This window comes from Podarcis pityusensis (assembly GCF_964106645.2).
Source record: "Podarcis pityusensis genome assembly, chromosome: 1".
Taxonomy (NCBI): Eukaryota; Metazoa; Chordata; class Lepidosauria; order Squamata; family Lacertidae; genus Podarcis; species Podarcis pityusensis.
In genome coordinates this window covers 116,175,756-116,197,530 of record NC_138028.1, presented here as the reverse complement: position 1 = coordinate 116,197,530, position 21,775 = coordinate 116,175,756, and the positions used below count along the sequence as shown (strand labels likewise).

Here is a 21,775-nt window from a genome sequence, read left to right as displayed (position 1 = left end):
CAATGGGAGCACACTAGATGCAGAGCAAAGGGGAGATTAAGATTGTGACTGGGGCTGCACAGTACTTACAGGAGGCCTGTGTTTTCACTCCATTTTTTCATTTATTCCACTTTTAGAAAGCAGCTTTCTCGCAGCTTTGCTCCCAAAGCAGACTGTCAGCACTGGTGTCGTTTGACTGCTTACAGGGATGAAAACTTAACAGGGATGTTGAAAGACTTTAGGGAGGAGCATGCGCATTTCACAGTCCATAATACACTACACCGAGCCTTGTGGAATTTGAAGAGGAATGTTGAAAGATGGAATATAGCACAACCTGAGATAAGTCTTTTAACTCTGCAACAAACACCTTTTCCGCACCTTCATTTTTAGAGTTAGAGCAAGTTGAAAGGGAGTTGGCAGCTGCTTTTCATTCAGATATGGAGAGAAGAATTACACAAATTGCCTCAAAGGCGACGAATGGCATACAAATCAGGATTTTATTCTAACACTGTCCACTGTCTCCTCACCAAACCCTGCCTCTCTGTGTCTTGTCTTTTTAGTATGTAAGTCTGAGGCCAGGGCCTTTCTTTTCTTTTTCTTTTTAATTGATGTGAGCAGCTTTTAAAAGACAACATTTGTCTGGATAGCAAGATAAAGGTTTAATCAAATAGTCCTGTCGCAGTCTCTATGGTGGCCGCTCATGGGCAGCCCTTTTAAATGTACTCTCTGCGCATAGACCACTGATAAACAGATCCACTAGTGCAGGCATGCAAATGGCTCTCCTGGCTATTTTGCCAACGATATCAGTCTCTGGAAGAGGCAAACAAAAGGTCACAATTATCACAGTATTGGCAATTGTGATTTTGTGGTTGCACTGCTCAAGGTTGTGAGCGTGCCCCCTCCCCCACTTCACTCCCTACCCAAGTAGTTTTGGAAATTCATCACTTACGCAACAGGCATTTAGGTCATAGGAAAATACGGCAGGGCATGCTGCCAGGCTGCTCAGGAAGCAGTTTGCATGCTAAATTAGGGATTATTATTGGCTTGAGGGGTGTGTTTGATCTCACTTGTCAAATACAGGTGATGTGAAAGTCAATGTATTGCTTCACACCTCACCTCACCTCACAACACAACACACACACACACTTTCACTTATATGTATTATGCAGCTATGCAATGCATTCTCTCTCCTGTCCGTCTTCATGCGTAAGTCTGCTTGAAGCAAGGAGAAGCAGTCCTGAGACAATCAGTTTCAGGAAGGGAACACTATGTACATGACTCAAATAACCACTTATCTGAATGGGCATGTCTGTGATTTTGCAGCCTTGATTAAGGTGCAAAAAACAGTCCTGATTTTAAGTGAAGAAGAACTTAGGGCGTATCCACACTGAACTTTCCTCCGTGCTTTCCAAGCGTAGTCTAAAAGCTCTGTGTCCAAACACTTTCCTTTTCCTTTTCCTTTTCACCTCCAGAGCTTTCCCCACAAAAACAGTTCAGCTCTTTAAAGCTGAATTGGAGCAAACAGCAACCCTGTGGAAAACTCAAATTTCCGTTTGTTGTGCTTCAGCTCAAAAGAGCAGGTTTTTGCGAGGAAAGCTCTGGAGTCCCCCCCCATCCCCCCCAAAAGAGTGCTCGGACACAAAGCTTTAAAGAGTGGGTCAAAAAAAGTTAGGCATGCAAGTATTCCAGACAGCTGGGTATCTCATTTTAAAGTTTGGCTCTCAGCCACTATACACAAAATGTTAGCACACTGGAGTGATGTCCACTACAGATCTCTGAAGTACTAAAGCTGCACCTGCAGGCAAGGAGAGAGCAAGATATTGGATCTGCAAAAGACCGTCACTGGCTTTGTGTTATAATTATCATAGTCAACAACTTTGCTGCTATGGAGCTATGGAATATAGGAGTTGTGTTAACAGAATGAGGATACATACACGACAAACAGCAATGAGTCAAAGAATGACTAGGAAACAAAGGGACTGGATTGGGGACAATTTCTCAACCTACATAATTTCAGCAGATTTAAAGGAGAATTACTTTAGGAACTTTGGCCAATGGTATTGACAACTCGTAAATTTAACGTCATATATGGACTGGAGTCAGGCAAATGTTGGAGATAGGGATTAAGTAAAGCAGACTATATACACGTCTTCTGGAACTGCCTTCAAATACAAACATTTTGGAACTTGGTATAGACCAACATCTCAGATAGGTTAGGATACTCCATACATCCCCTACTCAGTTCTAACCGCGGTTATTTGAAGGATGCGATCTCGGAAAGCGATCAAGAAATACTAGTCAACCTTATACCAGCAGCAAAGCTTATGGCAGCTAAAAATCTAAATAAAGAATATACCACATGATTGGAGGGTAGAAACCTGGTTCACATGGTGTAATTTGGCATAGGCAATACCACCCCTTGAGCAACATGCTGGGAAGTTTGTTTGTTTTTTATAAGAGATTTATTGAAATTTTCAAAATGTTACAAAATAAAAATAAAAAAGAAGAAAATACAAAATAAAAATGGTTAACAAAGTAGAGAAAGAGAAAAACAAGCCCCTTCCAACAATACGAATACAAATTCAAAAATAAAAAAAACAGAAAAAACCAAAAATACACCGCAAACATTTAAGAACATTTAAAAACAAATTCATTATTCTCATATCCTCAACTGTCATTACCTTCTTTCTTTGACCTCCTCCTCCTCCCTTTCTTTGTATCCTAGTTATTATCCCAGCAAATCCTTTCCATATTTCATAATATTCTGTCATTACATTACCTTAAACTGTTTTAATCTTATCTTTCTATAAAAAAAACAACCTTGAAACTTAAAGCTTAAATCTTATCCTTACCAACTTCTTATAACCATAATATTCTTTCATAATTCTTTAAACATCTTTACTAAAGCCGAGTAATTTCATTCCAACATTTTTCTAACATTCATCAATTTTATAAAACAGTCCTAATGGTAAAAAAAGAAATACAAACAGATCCAATCTTCATCCAGCGTCCCTTCCTCCTGGTTCCGGGTTTTGTCAGTCCTTATTATCCCATCGATCTAGCCCATTAACCTGGCAACCTTATATCCGAGGCCCTCTAGTTTCTTCCATGTCCCTTCCGCAGCTCTTCTTCATATTTGTAACTGTATTTTCCCTTGTCTCCTGCTCGTGGTAACTCCAGCTTGGCAATATTTTTGACCCTTCTCGACAGATCAGCCCCTTTTCCATATTCAACACTAAATTCCATATGGTATTTAAAAGCATGTTTCAAAAACCCTCCAAAATTAAGAGCCCCCGCAATCCCAAACATCTCACGGCCCATTGCCAGATTTGAAAAGTCCAAACATCCCAGCATAGGGGGGGTCAATCCAGCCCCCCATTTCCAAGCCAAACCAAACTTTTTCTTTCCAAATCTGGCTTTTTCCAAGTTCATTTGTCAAATCCGAAAGCTCATATTCCTGTTGGGCCTGTTCTGTCAGGACACACTCCTGATTTAATTCCTGGGTGGGCTCCACATATTTTCCCACTGTCTGTTCAAAATTTCCCACTGCCTGTTCAAAATTTCTAGTCGAAGTCGCCATCAAATTCATCTTCTCATGTAACTGTTCCAGTAGGGCATTTGTTTTATAGAAAGCACACAACAGAGCTTCTGAATACATTGTCCTGCAAGGTCAAATGTCTGTTCCCACGATTGTAATCTGTAACAGCTGCCGGCTCCCTGGAATTGGTTACAGTTTCACAGTCTCCCTCTAGGGGGAAAACTTCTATTTGTTCTTGCAACAAAGTTTCCCTTTTTGAGATATTTTGTCAATATTTGTTCCTTTAAAATGCGAAGGGAAACAATGGAATCACTATGTTTCTCTTCTTTTAGCTATCTGTCAAAAACGTTTGTCTCTGGTCAATGAGCTTCAAACGTCAGTCCTGACACCCCGCTCCAGGATCAGGACGGAGGAAAGTTGCTTTACTTTAAACTCACTTTAAACAGTCCGAAAAAGATCCCCCTTCTTCTCCTGCTGTCGAAGGGGGGTTCCACAATTTTAAATGATGAAATCCAATCCTTTAAAGGCGATTTTCTGAGCTCTAGTTTACGTTGTCTTTGCTTTATTCTGTCTACAAAAGAACGGAAGGCTGACTTCCTGTTTAGACCTTCCCGTTCAGTACCAAATTAAAATAAATTTTTAAAATCCAATTCCTTTCTGCTCGCAAGTCCTTATTTAAGGTCCAGTTGTTCAAAGTTTAAGTACTCACGGGTGCTTATTTTAGAGTCCAAATTGTCCCAGGAAAAAGGCAGCGCTCTCCGGCAACGGCTATGCGGCTTCGCTCCACGGAAATAGCAGTTGACTCACAGCACCGCGCCACTTCCCCCTCTTCACTTCGGAGCCCGTTAGTGGGTTCCTTTGCGAGTTGGGGGGGCGCTAAAGGTGCCCGCCGAGTCCCATGGTCACTTGCTTAATCCGCCTGTGATTTTTAAAAGGGTCCCCGCTTCGCCGTAGCGGAGAAGACCCGTTTCACACGGAGCTAGTCCCTCCAGTTCAGAGGGAGTCCGCCATTGCCGATGGCGCCACCCCGGAAGTCTAGTGCAAACACTTGGGCTAGGGTCAGTGAAAAAGTGATGCACAGAATCTCATAGCCTGTTTGTGGTAGAGATTCTGACAAAACATCGAGGGAAAACCCTCTGATGGCAAGAGCTGCCTGGCAGTGGAACAAACAAGCTCAGAAGGTGGTTGACTGTCCCTCACTGGACATCCCCAAGCAGTAGTTTGATGGCCATCTGCCAGGGACTTCCCAGCTGCAACTCCCAACTTGTATTTCTGTCCCTAAGGTCCCCCACTGCAATGTGGGGGAACAGCTCTTGAAAGTGCATCGACAATGAGCAAAATGTTTCCTGCTGTCTATGTCGCCTCCAAATGCTACTTCTGCCATTTGAGCATTGTTTGTTGCTTCTGTAAAGCACTGTCATTCAAAGGATTGCAGAATAAAGGATTCATTCAAAGGATTGCAGAATAAAGGATTCATTCAAAGGATTGCAGAATTTTCCAAGATAATTCACCCCTCCCCCCAAAAAAATATCCAAACACCCTTCTTTGACTGTGGACGTGGCATCATGTTTGCAGACATTTTTTTTCCTGTTCTCTCTGGTTTTACACCTTTAGCAGAAAGAATGTCTCCTATAAATGTCAATTCTGTAACACCCAAAATTCATTTTCAGCACTTTCAATGTGGCCTTTTATGCTAAACCTCCTTGGCTGACATCAGTCTGCTAAATTCCCCTGAGAAACAACGGATGGGTGAAACAGTGTTTCATCTGGAATAGCAATCCACAAGCTTCCTGCAGTTCAGGGAACAGGCTCGTCGGTGTTCGCCAGAAAGTTGTATTTTATGGGAGATTTATCACATTCGTTCTGCTAGGCCATTTGCTTCGTTTTTATTCCAGCTGCAATTTCTGCAGCGAGGCTGGTTGCTGAGGTAAACTCATACTCAATCCATTATGAGAGAGTTTGGTGTCTCTTTAGTGAGTCTGCGGCAGCCATTTTTAAGATGCCACATGCACTGGCGGAGGAAGAGGAGTGCGAGGGGAGCGCACCGCCCCCGGCAGCGCGATCCCGGCAGGGTGCCATCGCGGCTGCCACCCTGCCCCCACCTGCTCTCCGCCCCCCGATGCTGGAGCATGAAGCTCCGCCACTGGCCACATGACTCCTTGGTTGCTCTTTGTAAGCCTAGTCATCCTGAACTGAAACTAGACAAGGTATCCACGTATTTATTGTTCTTTGTGGGGAGGCTTAGCTGTGGGATTTCTGCAGCCACTCCATACACTGTAAGGAGAGACACTGTGCTTGCTGAAGTTCTGTAGCTGTTAAAGTCACAGGAACCTTCTTTGGGTTCATTAATGAATCCAATGGTGTCTGCAATGTCTCTCTCTCACACACACACATATATATAACCTGGCTCCATCTCTAACCAGCTCCACTCCCATGGACAGAAGAGGGTGGGCTGGGTCTTCCTTCCTCTGGAAGCAGCTGGGCTACCTGCAGCTATACCCACATCCTCACCAGGAGCAATGTCTGCAAAGCGTGATAAAGCAAAGCGCAATAAAATGAGGCATGCCTACATTTCGTCCAGAATTCCTCATGTTTCAGCGTACGACAGCACTTCCCTTATCACATGGCAGGGGAAATATTTGTAGCCTGCACACAAGGTAAAAAGGGGGGGTAAAGGACCCCTGGATGGTTAAGTCCAGTCAAAGGTGAATATGGAATGCGGCGGTCATATTGCTTTCAGACTGAGGGAGCTGGTGTTTGTCCACAGACAGCTTTCCGGGTCAATGTGGCCAGCATGACTAAACCACTTCTGGCTCAATGGAACACCATGATGGAAACCAGAGCGCACAGAAATGGCGTTTAATTTCCCGCTACAGTGGTACCTATTTATCTTCTTGCACTGCCGTGCTTTTGAACTGCTGGGTGGGCAGGAGCTGGGATTCGAAACGCCAACCTTCCAATTGGCAAGTAGCAGCAGTAGCAGATGTTAGAACTGTAGTGAGCATGAGCAGAGCTAGAGCCACTTGTTGTCAGGGACTGGCCTGATGAGCAGGAGGACTGGTGGAGACCTCCATCTCAAGAGGCTTCTGGGCAGGTGGAAGATGACGATATTATGGTGGTGGTGGTGGTGAAGAGGACACTCCTCAGAAGAAGAAGAAGCAAGGGGTTGGGAACAGGAGCAAGCTAGCAAAGGCTCTGGTCCTGAACAGAGACAGGACTCTGAAGTGGCAGGAACAGTACAGCAGACAGTGGACACTAAGTCACTTGAAAGCCTGATGGAACCTCCTTTCTCTGAGGACCAGGCAATTCCTTCCTATGTTAGAGCAGAGAGCCAAACAGAAACAGAAAGATTCCATTGCCGGCCACCATAGGTGGAAGAAGAAGAAGAAGAAGAAGAAGAAGAAGAAGAAGAAGAAGAAGAAGAAGAATAGTAGTTTGGATTTGATATCCCGCCTTTCACTCCCTTTAAGGAGTCTCAAAGCGGCTAACATTCTCCTTTCCCTTCCTCCCCCACAACAAACACTCTGTGAGGTGAGTGGGGCTGAGAGACTTCAAAGAAGTTTGACTGGCCCAAGGTCACCCAGCAGCTGCATGTGGAGGAGCGGGGAAGTGAACCCGGTTCCCCAGATTACGAGATTAACCACTACACCACACTGGCTCAGCTAGGTAGTAAGAAGGGGTTGGGAAGCTAGGACGTAATGCAAGCAGGGAGTGTGGAGCAGGCACTCTGAGCAGTGTCTTGAAATTGAGAGAGCATAATTCTCTCTGTTTGTATTCTGTTGATTTAAATAAAAGAACTGGAAGAAGCTCTTTGCATCTCTGATTTCACTAGGCAGCTAGCCTGTGGGGCATGGCACTTGTGTTTGGTTGCTTCGACATAATGGAGGTGTGGGTTGTTGTTGTTGCACATCACATACTTGTGTTGGTGCCAGAAAACCACACAGAGCTTTTTGTTGCCATCCATACGTACTTGTTGCTCAGTTATCAAGCAAATATCTGCCCACACCAGGTAAGCAGGGCACAGTTGGGAGGCAGCAACAACCACTATCCCATTATACTGTGCAAGGAGAAACTATTTACCCAAATAGAAACCTCCTAGGGCAAAACTAGGTGGCAGGGATGAGAAGAAAGTAGGTGCTGGCTCAAGTTGTTTCTCTTTTAACCATTTTTACCTGTCCTTGAGGCACTGGGAAACATATTGCCTTGGAAGGTAAATTACTCATTCTCCCTCCTTTTCATAAACATCACTATTCCAAAGGGTCCCTCAACCCCAGGAGCAGAAGGGGACACAAGTGGTTGTAGAGGGAAGGGAGAAATGGAAGAGTCTTCCATTTCCATGGAAGAGTCTTCCATTTCCATGGAAGAAATTCTGTCGAGTTGTTGAAAAGAAAGTTAGGAGCCAAGTGAATCTCTTCCTGCCTGCGCAGAGGAGTTGCCTGAGATAAAAAAAAAATAAGTAAAAGAAAATAAGCAGCAGGGAGATAGAGCTTGTTATTCTAAGCCAGGCCTGTCTTCTCTCACCTGTTTTCTCCCATTGTTTTTGCCTGCCCCTGAGGCAGTTCACCTGAGTTTACATAGCCTCATGCAGGCATCCAATGAATGATTTCTAACTAAAGTAGAAGGGTTGGGTGCCGCCTTCTCTGCATTGCACCTTTCTGACCTTTCAGAGCCTGAAAACCTTCTTTTCTGTGAATTTCACATGAGGGTCGGTGGTTTGTGGTTTTCAGCTCCTTAATAAAGGGGTTTTGCTTTCCTTAAAAAAATTGGTTCATAAAGTTAGTGTTACGCCTTACCAAAAGAGAAAAGAAACAGACATGCCACCCGTGAAGTTGGTAAGACAGTGCTTAAGACAAGACAGGCCTGTTTCACTCATCTCACCCCTTATATTTTCCCTTGTCAGCGTCACTGGGGAATTGGTGGCAGGTGATGATATGAGCAGAGAGGTGTGCAGTGTTTAAGACGACACTAAAGTCACCAACCACTCTGTCACACCAAGCAAGGCAATAGTTCCATGGCTATTTCACACAGGAAATTATGCAGCCCTTGCACTGCCGAAAGCTTCTTTTTCCTCAGAAAGCAGTAGCAGTGAGAAAGCACAAGAACGCAACAATTTGAGATAAAGTCATATGGATACTCAAGGTTTAAAAGAAGAGGATTTTGTCAACACTAGATGAATAAAGGTTTGGTGGGTGCACTTTGTGCCTCTTCTATGTGGTTCTGTGGGGCATTTCACATTCCTTTGTTTTGTCATGCCCAGATTTACTACCACAAATATACTTGACAAGGAACAACCATAGCCAATCTCTGTTGCTCATAGCATATTATGAGTTTGTCTTAGTCATGCCTTGTCTTTCTGTGCATGCTTAAAACAGCTTCTGAGAAACCCAGGTGCAGGTGGAGGAGAGAATGAGGTACTTGGATGAGAAAGAATATTCCGAATACCATTTGCCATCAACACCCAAAGCACTGTGATGAAGTATCTATTGGTGCCAGAGGGTGTTGCTGGCTCTACCTGACTGCCAGAGCTGTAGTTGGAACACTCTAAAAAATGAGACCAAAAAAAATAATCTGTGCCGAACACGATTCATACAAATTCTTAAAGAGGCAGGGAGAGAAGAAGGAAGAAAGAAAATAGAAAATAATAGTGGTCTTAAGTACGTCAATATTTTTGATAACTCCCCAGAGTTAGTGTAAGCCTTTCCTGACCCCAACTCCTCCTAGCCCACTCTGAGCCTCCTGTGGCTGCTTTTCATTTAAAAGGAAGTGTTATAAGAAAAACTGCTCCCTTTCCCTTATGGGGTATGGAGCCCGTATAGAGTCCTTAAGTGGTTTCCCTATTGGTAGTAGAAAACAGAGGCCAATGAGAGTATATTGAGAAGCAAAGCGGCTAGTAAGCCTGACCTTTATTCAAGGAACTGTTGCAACAGGGTCCCCACTCACCACACGCAGGAGGGAGGAGAGCCCTGAACAATGGTGCGCAAACCCTAATATAGACTTTTGAAATTGCCCACCCTGTAGCCCAAGACCCCCCCCAAAAAAACCCCCACCATACATACATCACAGAAGGAGGTGGTCTACAGCAGAAATCCTGTCTGCCAGGATACCTGTTAATGGTCACTGATTGCATTACCTGGGCAGTCTGGCCATTCTTTTGTGATGGTTAATACTTTAGTTCCTGAATCCAGGTCACAGGCTCACCCTACTAATACACAAATATGCCCTTAAGACAGGATTTGTAAGCGAAAAGACAATGGGAAGGTTTTCCCCATTTGCCTTCCCTTACTGCAGAGGAGTATTTGAGGTCACTGGGAAAGTCAAAATGGTTTAAGGATTGCTCTCCCATACTATTTCAGACACGTGGTTCATATATTTAGATATGTGTGCATTTATGAATATTTATTCTATATTTGAGACTTTAAAATTCTTATAACAGAAGAGAGGAATAAGAGGATACAACTGCATGTAACATCTAGTTTGGTCCTAAAGTTGCTTTTTTGGATCCCAGCTCACGGTGATAACTTTTTATCCCATGTTCCATTGAGGCCATATCTGCGATATATATTTCTCTCACACACACACAGAGGAACCACCCTTGTTGAATTAATTCAAATCACAATTAGGGTATTTCGTCTCTGGGGTGGCAGTGCAAAAGCTTCCTGACAGATAGGCCTGCAACTTCTTTAAAAGGTTGCCTATGCAATGTTGGGACATGGTTAAGGTATCTTAACTTTTAATTGATGTATAGTTCTTCTTTTAATTGATGTATATGCAGATGAAATTATTTCCCAGCAGGATTAAGCTTTGGCAAACAAACAGGTTGCTTAACCCAAGCCTCAAAGCTAGGTCATATGTTAAAATGGTAATAAGATGGCATGCTCCATCAAAGCCCGGGATGTCCCAAGCAGCTTCACTGAAAAATGCAGGAGGTGTGCCCCAAAATACCGTATTTTTTGCACCATAACACTCACTTTTTTCCTCCTAGAAAGTAAGGGGAAATGTCTGTGCGTGTTATGGAGCGAATGCCTGCGGGTGGCGGGGGGGATCTGCTGCAGTCGTGAGCAGAGGATCCATGGTTCCCCTTCCTTCCCTCCTCCGTGGTTACAAAGCATGGATCCACATGGATCCTCAAGATTTTTGCATTGGGCTAATCCAAACCCACTGTCAGATCACATGTCTGTGGCCACAGCATGAACCACAAAAATCATATATCCACTATTTCATTTAGAATATTTTTTTTCTTGTTTTCCTCCTCTAAAAACTACGTGCGTGTTATGTTCGGGTGCGTGTTATAGAGCGAAAAATACGGTACCTTGAAAAGTTGCCTATGACACTGTAATGCAATTCTCAAATTGTGCTGAAGTGGCAAATGACTCAACCACCACACCTGTTCTGCCCCATTTGCAGCAGTTCCCCACGAGGCAAGAGAGCATGTTGAACTTTTCAGCTTTCAAATTCCCCAAATGAGGGTTGTTAAAAAGTCGGAATATGACTCAGGCATACAAAAAACATTTGGGTTAAACTAATATAATTAGCTTTTGCTTGGTAAGTAACTACATAAAAAATATTGACTTGTTTACACCTTTGTGGAAATTCCAATAATTTTAAACTTGTCTTATTATTATGTTTTTGTGAATGTTTTGTGGATATTTGTAAAGTTGCATAAAAATCATGAAAAATGATTGCCATGTATCTGCAGTACATTAATATTATTTTTTATTTATATATTATACATATTTCATATTAAATTGTATATTACAATTGCGTACACACTCACAGAGTTCACTAATGTTGTGCTGTAGCTGCATTTGCTTCTTTCACAGGTTGAAGAATTTTCATCCGTGTGTTAAAAATTACTACTGCTACTACCACCCTGACCAGTGGGAATTCACTTACAGTGGCTTCTAAACAGACGACAAGACTGGAGACATTCACGCATATGAGCATCCTAATTGGAACTGGCAGAGAGTTGTTGCCTTCTGAATTCCCGGCTCTGTGAGACATTATGAGGTGTGGGCTACTGCTATGAGAACAAAGTGGTAAGGATGTCAGAAACTACCCAGCAGTCAGTCTTGCAAAGGACATTTACCCCAAAGTGCTTGAAAAGTGGGAACGAACCCAGAGCTGTCTTTCCCATTGGTCTTAGTGGTTCGTCACGCCAGGGCGCCGCCTCTCAAGGGTGCCCCAGTGAGTGGGGGAGCTGCGCGGCTTTGCCTCCCCTTTCCCTGCACACCCACCAGCTGCACCCCACAAACTATATGGCTGGTGGGCGTGCAGCTTCCTTCCCAAGCCTCCGCGGGAGGAGAGCGATCCCTGCAGAGGCTTAGGATGGAAGCGGGTGCCCTGACGCCGGACAGCATGTCCTCCAGCACGTTTTCCTGCTTGATCGCTGCCGCCGCCACGCCAGGGATCGCGGCGGTAGAGGAGGCAGAGGACATTTTCCACCGCCCCCTCCCTTGCTTTGGAGTTGGGTGGTGTGGGTTTGTGGGTTCCCCCCTTTCCTCTCTTTCTCTCCCCCCTCCTGGAGTGCAGATACACAAACACACACACACGGCTCCTGCTCCTCCTCCTCCTTGAACCGCCATCAGGTTCAAGGTGTTACTATTAGTATATAAAGCTCTTAACAACTTGGGGCCGGTTTACCTGTGAGATAACAATCCTGTCGTTTAATTTGGGCTTGCCAATTGGAACGTCAGTGGTTCAAATCCCCATGACGAGGTGAGCTCCCTAACCCTAACCCTGTCAGTAGATCCACCCCCCCCCAATTAGGCACAAGGAGTTCACATTTTGAGGAAAGTGAGGAGAAGGAACAGGGAGAATGCAGGAGAAGCAGCACACAAGGCTGCAATCTTACACCTGCTTACTTGGGAGTAAGTCCAGTGGTTCCACCCCTAAAAAAGGTCGACAACTCTGGGAAACGGGGGGCGGCGGAGGGATGTTTGCACCATGGCACAGGATATGTTTAAGACGGCCCTGAACGAACCAACCGTTCTTTCGTTGCCTCCATTGTAAATTCACGAGTCACATTTTTAAAGAAGATCCCAGAGAGCTGCGAACAAGCTGAAAACATATCTCCAGGTAGAGGAAAGCTAGATGTCAAAGAAGTTTTCAGCTCAAAACTGGACAGGCTTTTTGACATTCTCAATTCCCAGTGTGAAATTTTTCTCTGCTCTGAATTTGGCTGCCTTGCAGAAGCTGGTTGAGAATTGTGAGGCGGCAGCTAAAAAAGCCAATGCAATTCTGGGCTGCATCAATAGGAGTATAGCATTTGGATCAAGGGAAGTAATAGTGCCACTGTATTCTGCTCTGGTCAGACCTCACCTGGAGTACTGTGTCCAGTTCTGGGCACCACAATTCAAGAAGGACACTGACAAACTGGAACATGTCCAGAGGAGGGCAACCAAAATGGTCAAAGGCCTGGAAACGATGCCTTATGAGGAACGGCTAAGGGAGCTGGGCATGTTTAGCCTGGAGAAGAGGAAGTTAAGGGGTGATATGATAGCCATGTTCAAATATATAAAAGGATGTCACATAGAGGAGGGAGAAAGGTTGTTTTCTGCTGCTCCAGAGAAGCGGACACGGAGCAATGGATCCAAACTACAAGAAAGAAGATTCCACCTAAACATTAGGAAGAACTTCCTGACAGTAAGAGCTGTTTGACAGTGGAATTTTCTGCCAAGGAGTGTGGTGGAGTCTCCTTCTTTGGAGGTCTTTAAGCAGAGGCTTGACAACCATATGTCAGGAGTGCTCTGATGGTGTTTCCTGCTTGGCAGGGGGTTGGACTCGATGGCCCTTGTGGTCTCTTCCAACTCTATGATTCTATGATTCTATGAGAAAAGGAAACTCACGTTAACTGCACATGCCCTAAGGAGACAAAGATCCCTGCGAAGGAACTTGCTTTCATTAAAGGTCAGAGAGAGAAGACTTGTTTTATTGAACCATATCAGATTGGCTTGCTAGATCTGCCTGAACATAACGAACAAGTCAAAAAGCAGAAGCAGCAAGAAGACACTTTGCTGAATCTAAGCAGAGAGGTTAGCAGGATGCTTCAATACCCTCAAATGGAATAGTTTTCTCTGCTGATGAAAATGAAGAACAAATAGATGATGCCCAGGACAGAAATGATAGAAGTTACGAATTGGCATTAGGAAAACCAAGTACCACTTCAATGAAAAAAAGACAGAGTACAGCAAACTAGAAATACATAATATTGCTATGCAGAGCAACAGATACAGAGCTGGCCTGCATGCCACAGCTGCCCTTACCACTGCCGCCTTTATGCATTCTTTCGTGATCACTGAAGACGACAAGAGATTTGTAGTTGATCACAATGAAGTCAAGAGGGCTCAATAAAAAGTTATTAAATCCCTGGATCAGGAATTTGATGAGCTTTGTTAGAAGGGTGAAATGGACTGCATCTTCCTTGATGGCAATGAAGACAGAACTAAAGTTAGGCTGAAAGCAGATAATTCGGATCAGCAGTTCCGCAGCATCATTACAGAACAGCATTATTCTGCGTACAGTGAGCCAGGTGGGAGTTATATCTACTCCTTCACTCCAGAGAAAGACTCAAAGAGAGGAAAAACCAGCTGAAGTTATTGCTATTAATCTTGTAGATTTCGTGGAGGAGAAAGGCATTGATAAAAGCCTGCAGGCCATTGGAGGCGATTCTACAAATGTTAACACTGGCTGTCAGGGCGGTACTGTGCATTGGGTAGAGGTCAAGCTTGGTCGTAAGCGGATCTGGTTGGTTTGTGCTCTCCATCATTCAGCAAACTCTCAACTGGAGAACCTCTTACTTCATTGACTGACAGTGTCAAAAAGGTTCTGTCTACTGATCAAGGAAAGCACCATGGAAAGCTCCAAGAAAGCAAGTTGCCCCAACGAAGGCATGGCCTGAGACCTTAGGAGTCACTTCACCCAGTCTACTTCTGCCACCCACCTCCCTGTCTGAAGAGTCTGAATCTTTAAAAGCCCAACCCTCTGACCTGAGGAGGAGTGTTTCTTCTCCTTTCTGTTGTGGGATGAATCAACCTCATATAACCAGCATTCTTAGCTCTAGTTTATGCATGAAGGGGTTTGTTCAGACAATAGAGTAAGCTGTTTTGCCAGACTTAATTAGGTGGTGCCTCCTCACCTTGAGAGGAAGGGTTAGCAAAGCCTTTGCTCTCCCTCTTTTCCACCATGTGAATCTGACCGGAAAGGACATCTAGGCTTATTGCTCTAAACCTAGACCATGTGGTTTTAGCAAGTCATCTATGTGTTGAAAGCTACGTTTTACTGCTTGTGTTTTCTTGCTGCTGTATGGAAAAGCACATGAATCTAACCTTTGAACAGTTTGTAAGTGAACCATTTTTAACTTGCCGAACTGTGTATGGTCTATTTCTATGCTAAAGGGGAAGCTTTAGGAGTGACTTAAAAAGGAGCATTTTAAAAGTCTAACGGCCTATATTTCCATGCTGTACTTTTCTGTATGTTTTGTGATTTTAAATTGCTGTTGGGCTTCTCTCACCAAGACAACATTTACCCCAAACCTGGATCGAGGCATCTAGGGAATTCTTATTTTACTGTTACCAAATAAACAACCAAAACCAACATCTATGGCTTCCCACCTGGCACACCACTCTGTGCCACTGGACAGGCACAGCAGAGCAGAAGATAACTGACTTCTCGGGCAAATCAGGCTCAGGGCAAGATGCAGTCTCCCCTGACCACTAGTCTCAGGTTCAGCATCAGTCTAGTTCCTCATCTGTACACAGTCAGTACATCCACTTCTGATTTGAGGTTTAATAACACCTGTACAGTGGTATCTCGGGTTACAGACACTTCAGGTTACAGACTCTGCTAACCCAGAAATAGTACCTCAGGTTAAGAACTTTGCTTCAGGATGAGAACAGAAATCACGCGGCCGCAGCAGGAGGCCACATTAGCTAAAGTGGTACCTCAGGTTAAGAACAGTTTCAGGTTAAGAACGGACCTCCGGAACAAATTAAGTTCTTAACCTGAGGTACCACTGTATTATACACATATTATACACGTACAAACATACACACCACAAGTGAGGGTTCTTAGATGTTAATAAGGTAAAGGGATCCCTGACCATTAGGTCCAGTCGTGACCGACTCTGGGGTTGCAGCGCTCATCTCGCTCTATAGGCCGAGGGAGCCGGCATTTGTCCGCAGACAGCTTCTGGGTCATGTGGCCAGCATGACTAAGCCGCTTCTGGCAAACCAGAGCAGCGCACGGAAACGCCGTTTACCTTCCCGCCGGAGCGGTACCTATTTATCTACTTGCACTTTGACGTGCTTTCGAACTGCTAGGTAGGCAGGAGCAGGGACCGAGCAACGGGAGCTCACCCGGTGATGGGGATTCAAATCGCTGACCTTCTGATCAGCAAGTCCTAGGCTCTGTGGTTTAACCTACAGCGCCACCCGCGTCCCTTACTTAGATGTTAATATTTCTGCAATAATTTTAAGAGGTTTATACAGCTAGATACACAGAAATTTCTCTAAACATTACATGCACTTTGAAGGGGAAGTACATGCGTGAGTGTGGGGAAGGGATTGCTTTCATATGTATTTTTTATTTATTTTTTGTGGGAAGTGGGGGTCAATCTCATATTTACTGATCCCAGGGGGGAATCTCTGCACATGCCTGCCGACTCGTTGCTTATATTTTATGGAGCATGCAGCAATGACAGCATTTACAGGGTGGCAAAACTGAATTTAAAAACAAATTGAATCACACCTTCTGGCCACCACAGCACTTTCTGAATATGGCAATGAGGACGAAGCAGGCAAGATGCAGAAACGCTTATTGGCTCTGAATACACAGGCCAAATGTTCTCTGTCTGCTTCACCTCCCCTTCTCCATCACTCATTTCATTTCATAAATGTTTTAAACTAGTGTGGCAGCAGATGTAAGGCATGCCTGACCTCATGTGCCTGGTAATATTTAGTTCATCTATGAATCCATATTGCTTTTTTAATATAGTTGATAACAGATAGCTTTATTTCTGGGCTGTTTAAAGGAAACAAGAGGCACATTAAGACTTAGACAATGCCATCAACTCCATTTGGTATCCAGGCAAGAGGCATGCATGTACATTTGTATAGAAAACTCAATGCTGCCAGATTTCTGCAGGCGGCTAAATGAAACTGCTGTGTTGAGTCAACTGGAAAACAGCCTTATCCTCCTCTTTGCATTGGTACTGGGAAGATGGAGGTACTGTGAATTGGTGGTTCCCACATCCAGAAAATAGGAAGGTGGGCTGTTCTAGACGGGGGTTGCCCTTCCTCTGAAAGAGCGGGTGCACAGTCTAAGGTTTCTTCTAGATTTCAGTAGTATTAGTGACATGGAGTGACTTTTTCCAGTTTGGCACTGGTTGGCATCCCCAAACACCTGGACACTGCACTACAGTTACTCACTATGAGGGGCTACCCAATAGCAAGTCAACACAATGCAAGTTTTCCCGCCTTGGACCAACCAATCAGCAAAGGTGGAATTCCTGGATTTGAAGGAGGGTGGAACACAGAAATCACTGGGTTAAAGCTGACCGAAAGTCCAGAGGTAGCATTATTATCAATTTACGATGGGGTGGTAGGTTCGCGGGCTATGAAGGACTTGCTCACAAATTGATTGACAGCTGCATGGATTATGATAGCTAGGAAGTGGAAGGAGCAATCAGAATATAAAATAGAAGAATGGTATAAAGAGGTGTGGGATATAGCTACTAATTATAAATTAACATGTGCCATTAAGGTAAGACGGGGAATACGCAGGTGAAATGATTTTGAGGAGATATGGAAGGTGTTTGTAGAATTTGTACTGTTAAAATGGAAAGGGGTCAAACCATCGCAAGAGGTGTTGAAATTTTGGGAGGTTGGGTAGTTACAATCGAATGGTCTCTGCGGTGGGGTGCACATTTTTATTCTTATTTATTTATGATCATTGCATTGTCAAAATAAATAAATAAAAATGGGGGGGAATGAAGTGGGGGGACAGTGGCTCATGTGATGGTGTTTTCCAGAACTCCAATTTTGTCACCCACGAAGAATGTTATGTTCTAAACATGGAAATACAATAGGTTTGTGTATTTATGAAGCTGCAAAGATGGGGAGGAGTATGAATTTGAATGCATGTCAACTTTTGTAACAGAAGAGTGATGGTCGGACACATTACTTGCTTCCCTGTGTTACTGAGGCATCGCTCAGTTACATCTAAGCAGCCAGTTTAAGGCTGATGTACCCCCTAAGTCTACATTGGTGCTTTAACTTTGCAAATCTATACACACTTGCCTCGGAGTACTTCTGACCATTGAACTTCTGAGCGGCCATGTGTCAGAGCCAATTCGAGCGCAGCTGAGTGTTAAAAAGCACACAGACCCACCAAACGTAGGAACCAAGTTACCCCCAGTTCCAGCTATTTTATCCCCATTGCTTTCAATACCTTTGGTCCCAAATTCAAGAGAAACCTGGTTGAATTCGTGTGAAGCTGAACAGACCAGGAACTTTACCCCTGCACTTTCACAGCTTAACAGTATAGAGTGGGTCAAGTTGTCAGAGGGCCATGTTTCTTATTACTTCCATTCTCAAAAATGTGCTTTGCAGGAAAACCCAGCGCAATAAGCAAATAAATAAACGTGTTATTTAAGCGAATACTTTAAATACTCTTATCCCTTTCCATTCTGCCAGTGCCTTTTAAAGAGGTATGTGTGGGTTTAAATTGGACTGGAAAGTAATTTATGTGTAAACGCTGTAAAATGTCTCCGTCTTTTAGTCGCTGGGCAGAGTACGAAAGCTCCAGAGCCTTTTAAAAGGCATATGAGTTTAGTATACTGTAGCAGCCCCGCTCCCTGGCAGCTTGCACGATAATGCTTGTATGCTTTTCTTCACCAACACTGCTCTTTCTCTACCCCACCCTCTTTCTTATGCATTGTAGAAACAGAAGAGCTCTTTCCTTCTTGTTGCTAATATATTTCCATCCCTGTCCATTCATCCAGATGGGCCTGATGTTGTGATGTGAAGCAAGGGAACACGCGCGCCAAAATTACATCGTGACATTGACAGCAGCGGTGAGGCACTGTGTGCATTATGTATGCCTGCATTTATGAAAAAGTTACTGGCTTGCCTGATTGAAATATTCATATATTTTAGCACATGGATAGCATTAGCTGTTACTTTAGATTTCAGCTGAGGCAGACTGCAATGGTTAAACACCTGAATTCTCAACAGGCACAGTGGGCTGTAAAATTTTACAACCATGAAGTGAGGGGATTGCAACATGTAGATTCCATTAAGAAAAAAGGGGCGGGGGGGGGAATCTGAAAGTATGTTGCATTGCATATTTCAGCGATGTTGTCACTGAGTTGATTGGTCTGACTTTAGTTATTAGCTGTTACTAGAAGCTTTCCACTGAGAAATGGAATTAGAATTGATAACGTTTCACTTGTTGCTTTATTATTATTCACAATCCTGCTGAAGCTAAACTGTTATGAAATGCTTTTTTAAATTTTTTTATTTTTTTTTTTGTGGTAATGTTAAAGCTTTTGTGGTTAAGAAAAATGAGCCTGAGATGAGGCACAATAGTGTTTTGGAAAAGGAAGAGGGCAGCCTATGTTACTAATACTTGTGTCTGTATCTTTGAATTCCACAAGCCCGCCATTGTTGTTTACCAGAGCATTTTCCACACAAAGACTGGTTTGATGATCTTGGCAGCGTGCTTAACATAATGGTTAATTCAGTTAGTAGCCACTACTCCACATTTCCATAGAGATTATCCTGAAATACACCTGAGCCACTTTGTACCCTGAAGATAACCATATTCCTGCACTGCAGGGGGCTGGACTAGATGATCCTCAGGGTCCCTTCCAACACTGCAATTCTATGATTCTAGGTTGTGTATATGAAATATACTCGGAGTCGAGAGTGGATTTCATGCTCTTTATTCAGCTCATAGTGGTGAGGAGGAATGGAAGTTCCCCCAGAATGTCTGCCTCATATACATTATTTACACAATGGGCCCCACGTGATTGGCTAATTCTGGGATTCTCCTGTAGGCCAATCAGGGTGCGGATTCCCTTCCACCTGGAGCTGGATTGGGTGGCTCCTGTGGACCAACCAGACTGCTCCATTCTGGATCCTATTGTTCTAGGACCAATCAGACTGCTGCCTTTTGGATTCTATTCAACTCAGTACATAACTGTGTATATGCTATGTATATATCAATATTTGAGTCTTTGGGGAGTCTCATAGATTTCACTAATGTTTTGCTAGGCTTGCCATACGTTAGGAAAATTCCTGGCATGTCCTGGTTGTTTTCGGGTGTAAAAATGGCGTCGGGGGGGATTTTGCCAGATCGGCAAAATGTCAGGGAAAACCCAGATGTATGCTCAACAATTTTGGTGGTTTCCTTAAAAAACACACTCAACCAACTTTGGGGGTGTTAGTTTTACTTTTTGAAAAATGGCAACTCTGTGGAAAGGGGCTGGCTTCCCCCATACCTCTTTTTTTTTTTTTTTAAAGTAATCTGCCCAGAAACTTTGATCAACTTCATGCTGCAATCACTATAAACCTTTTCACCGTGATCTATATTATCTGACTGCTCATAATGGCAGTTCGACAGATTTGAAGTGTGTCCATTTTGTGTGTTGCCCTTTAATAAAACGTAGGTGTGTGTTGCCCTTTCAGAAACCACAATGGCTCCAGTGGAACTAATGGATATATCAGGGAGCAGATATATCAGAAGCCTGAAGTGCCCCCCCCCCCCAGTCTTCATTCAGTAAATCAAACTGTACGATGCTGCCTGCCTGATGCTTGAAGGGTCAGGAAGACTCTAAGCATATCACTTCCTTCAATGCCTTCCAATAAAGCAGACACTGCAGTCAGTCTACTCAGAGTGCCTTGCCAAAAGAAAAGATATACATGGTCATGAAGGTAGCCTTTGGACCTACACAGAGGGTTTTAGCCAATGTTAGTCATACCCAGTGTAGAACCATTGAAGTAAATGGCTAACCCAGAACCACTAATTTCACATGGTCTTCTCCGAGTTGGCATTCGCTGGATACAACTCAGAGTACCTGACCTCCCCACTCCAAAAGCAAGTAGAAATGTAATCATGGAGTTCCCTGCATGGTGCAAGTCTCACTAGTCTCAGGTTCAGCATCAGTCCAGTTCCTCAGCTGTACACAGTCAGTACATCCACTTCTGATTTGAGGTTTAATAACACCTGTACAGTGGTACCTCGGGTTACAGACGCTTCAGGCTGCAGACTCCGCTAACCCAGAAATAGTACCTCGGGTTAAGAACTTTGCTTCAGGATGAGAACAGAAATCGTGCTCCGGCGGCATGGCAGCAGCAGGAGGCCCCATTAGCTAAAGTGGTTGAAATATACTCAGAGTCGCAAAGTGATTTCATGCTCTTTATTCAGCTCATAGTGGTGAGGAGGAATGAATAAATGTCCCCTCACAGTATCTGCTTTATATACATTATTTACACAATGGGCTGCACATGATTGGCTAATTCTGGAATTCTACTGTAAGCCAATCAGGTTGTGGATTCACTTCTATCTGGAGCAGGATTGGGTGGTTCCTGCCAACCAATCATACTGCTGCATTGTTCTAGGACCAATCAGACTGCTGCATTCTGAATCCTATTGTTCTAGGACCAATCAGACTGCTGCCTTTTGGATCCTATTGTTCTAGGACCAATCAGACTGCTACAGTTTGGATCCTATTCAACTCAGTACATAACACCCCTCCCCTCTAAGTTCCAGTCCTGCCCGGGAGGTCGCATTCATAGTCCTCAAGGTATGCCGGCGGCCTACGTGTGCGTTGTGGCCTGGGGTGTTCCCTGGTCCGGGCTCCGGGTTCTGGCTCGTGTTCCAAGGATGCTGGCTGTGATGCGGCTGTTTGGTCTGGTGCAACCGGCTCGCTCAGTCGTGGTTCTGGTTCCGGTGTCCTTTCGGCCTCACGGGTCCTCTCTGTATTTACTGATTCTGCCTCTCCTGCTGGCCCCTCCTGCTCTATGGGCCTCACTGCCCCGCTGTTCCCTTGGGACTCCTCTGACCTGTCCTCCTCCTGGTTTTCTCCCGGGAATCGTCGCCGTATCTGGTCGCAGTGGCGGCGCCAGCATTGCCCCCCATCCGTTAGCACCTCGTACGACACGGGGCCAGTGACCCTGGTGATTGTGGCGGGTACCCATGCTGGGCCTGCCCCAAAATTCTTTGCGTACACTGGGTCCTGGGCCTCGAAGGTCCGGGGGT

At 44.3% G+C, this 21,775-nt stretch overlaps 1 protein-coding gene across 1 annotated transcript in view; it reads right to left on the bottom strand.

Annotated features, from left to right (window-relative positions):
* The window catches only part of LOC308463291 (uncharacterized protein), a gene marked incomplete at its 3' end in the record, with an annotated part of 41,342 nt that extends 39,900 nt beyond the window's left edge, over positions 1-1,442 (bottom strand). The window contains exon 1 of the mRNA XM_080981553.1: positions 1,422-1,442. The remainder of the gene's footprint in view (positions 1-1,421) is intronic.
* Between the last annotated feature and the right edge of the window lie 20,333 nt (positions 1,443-21,775).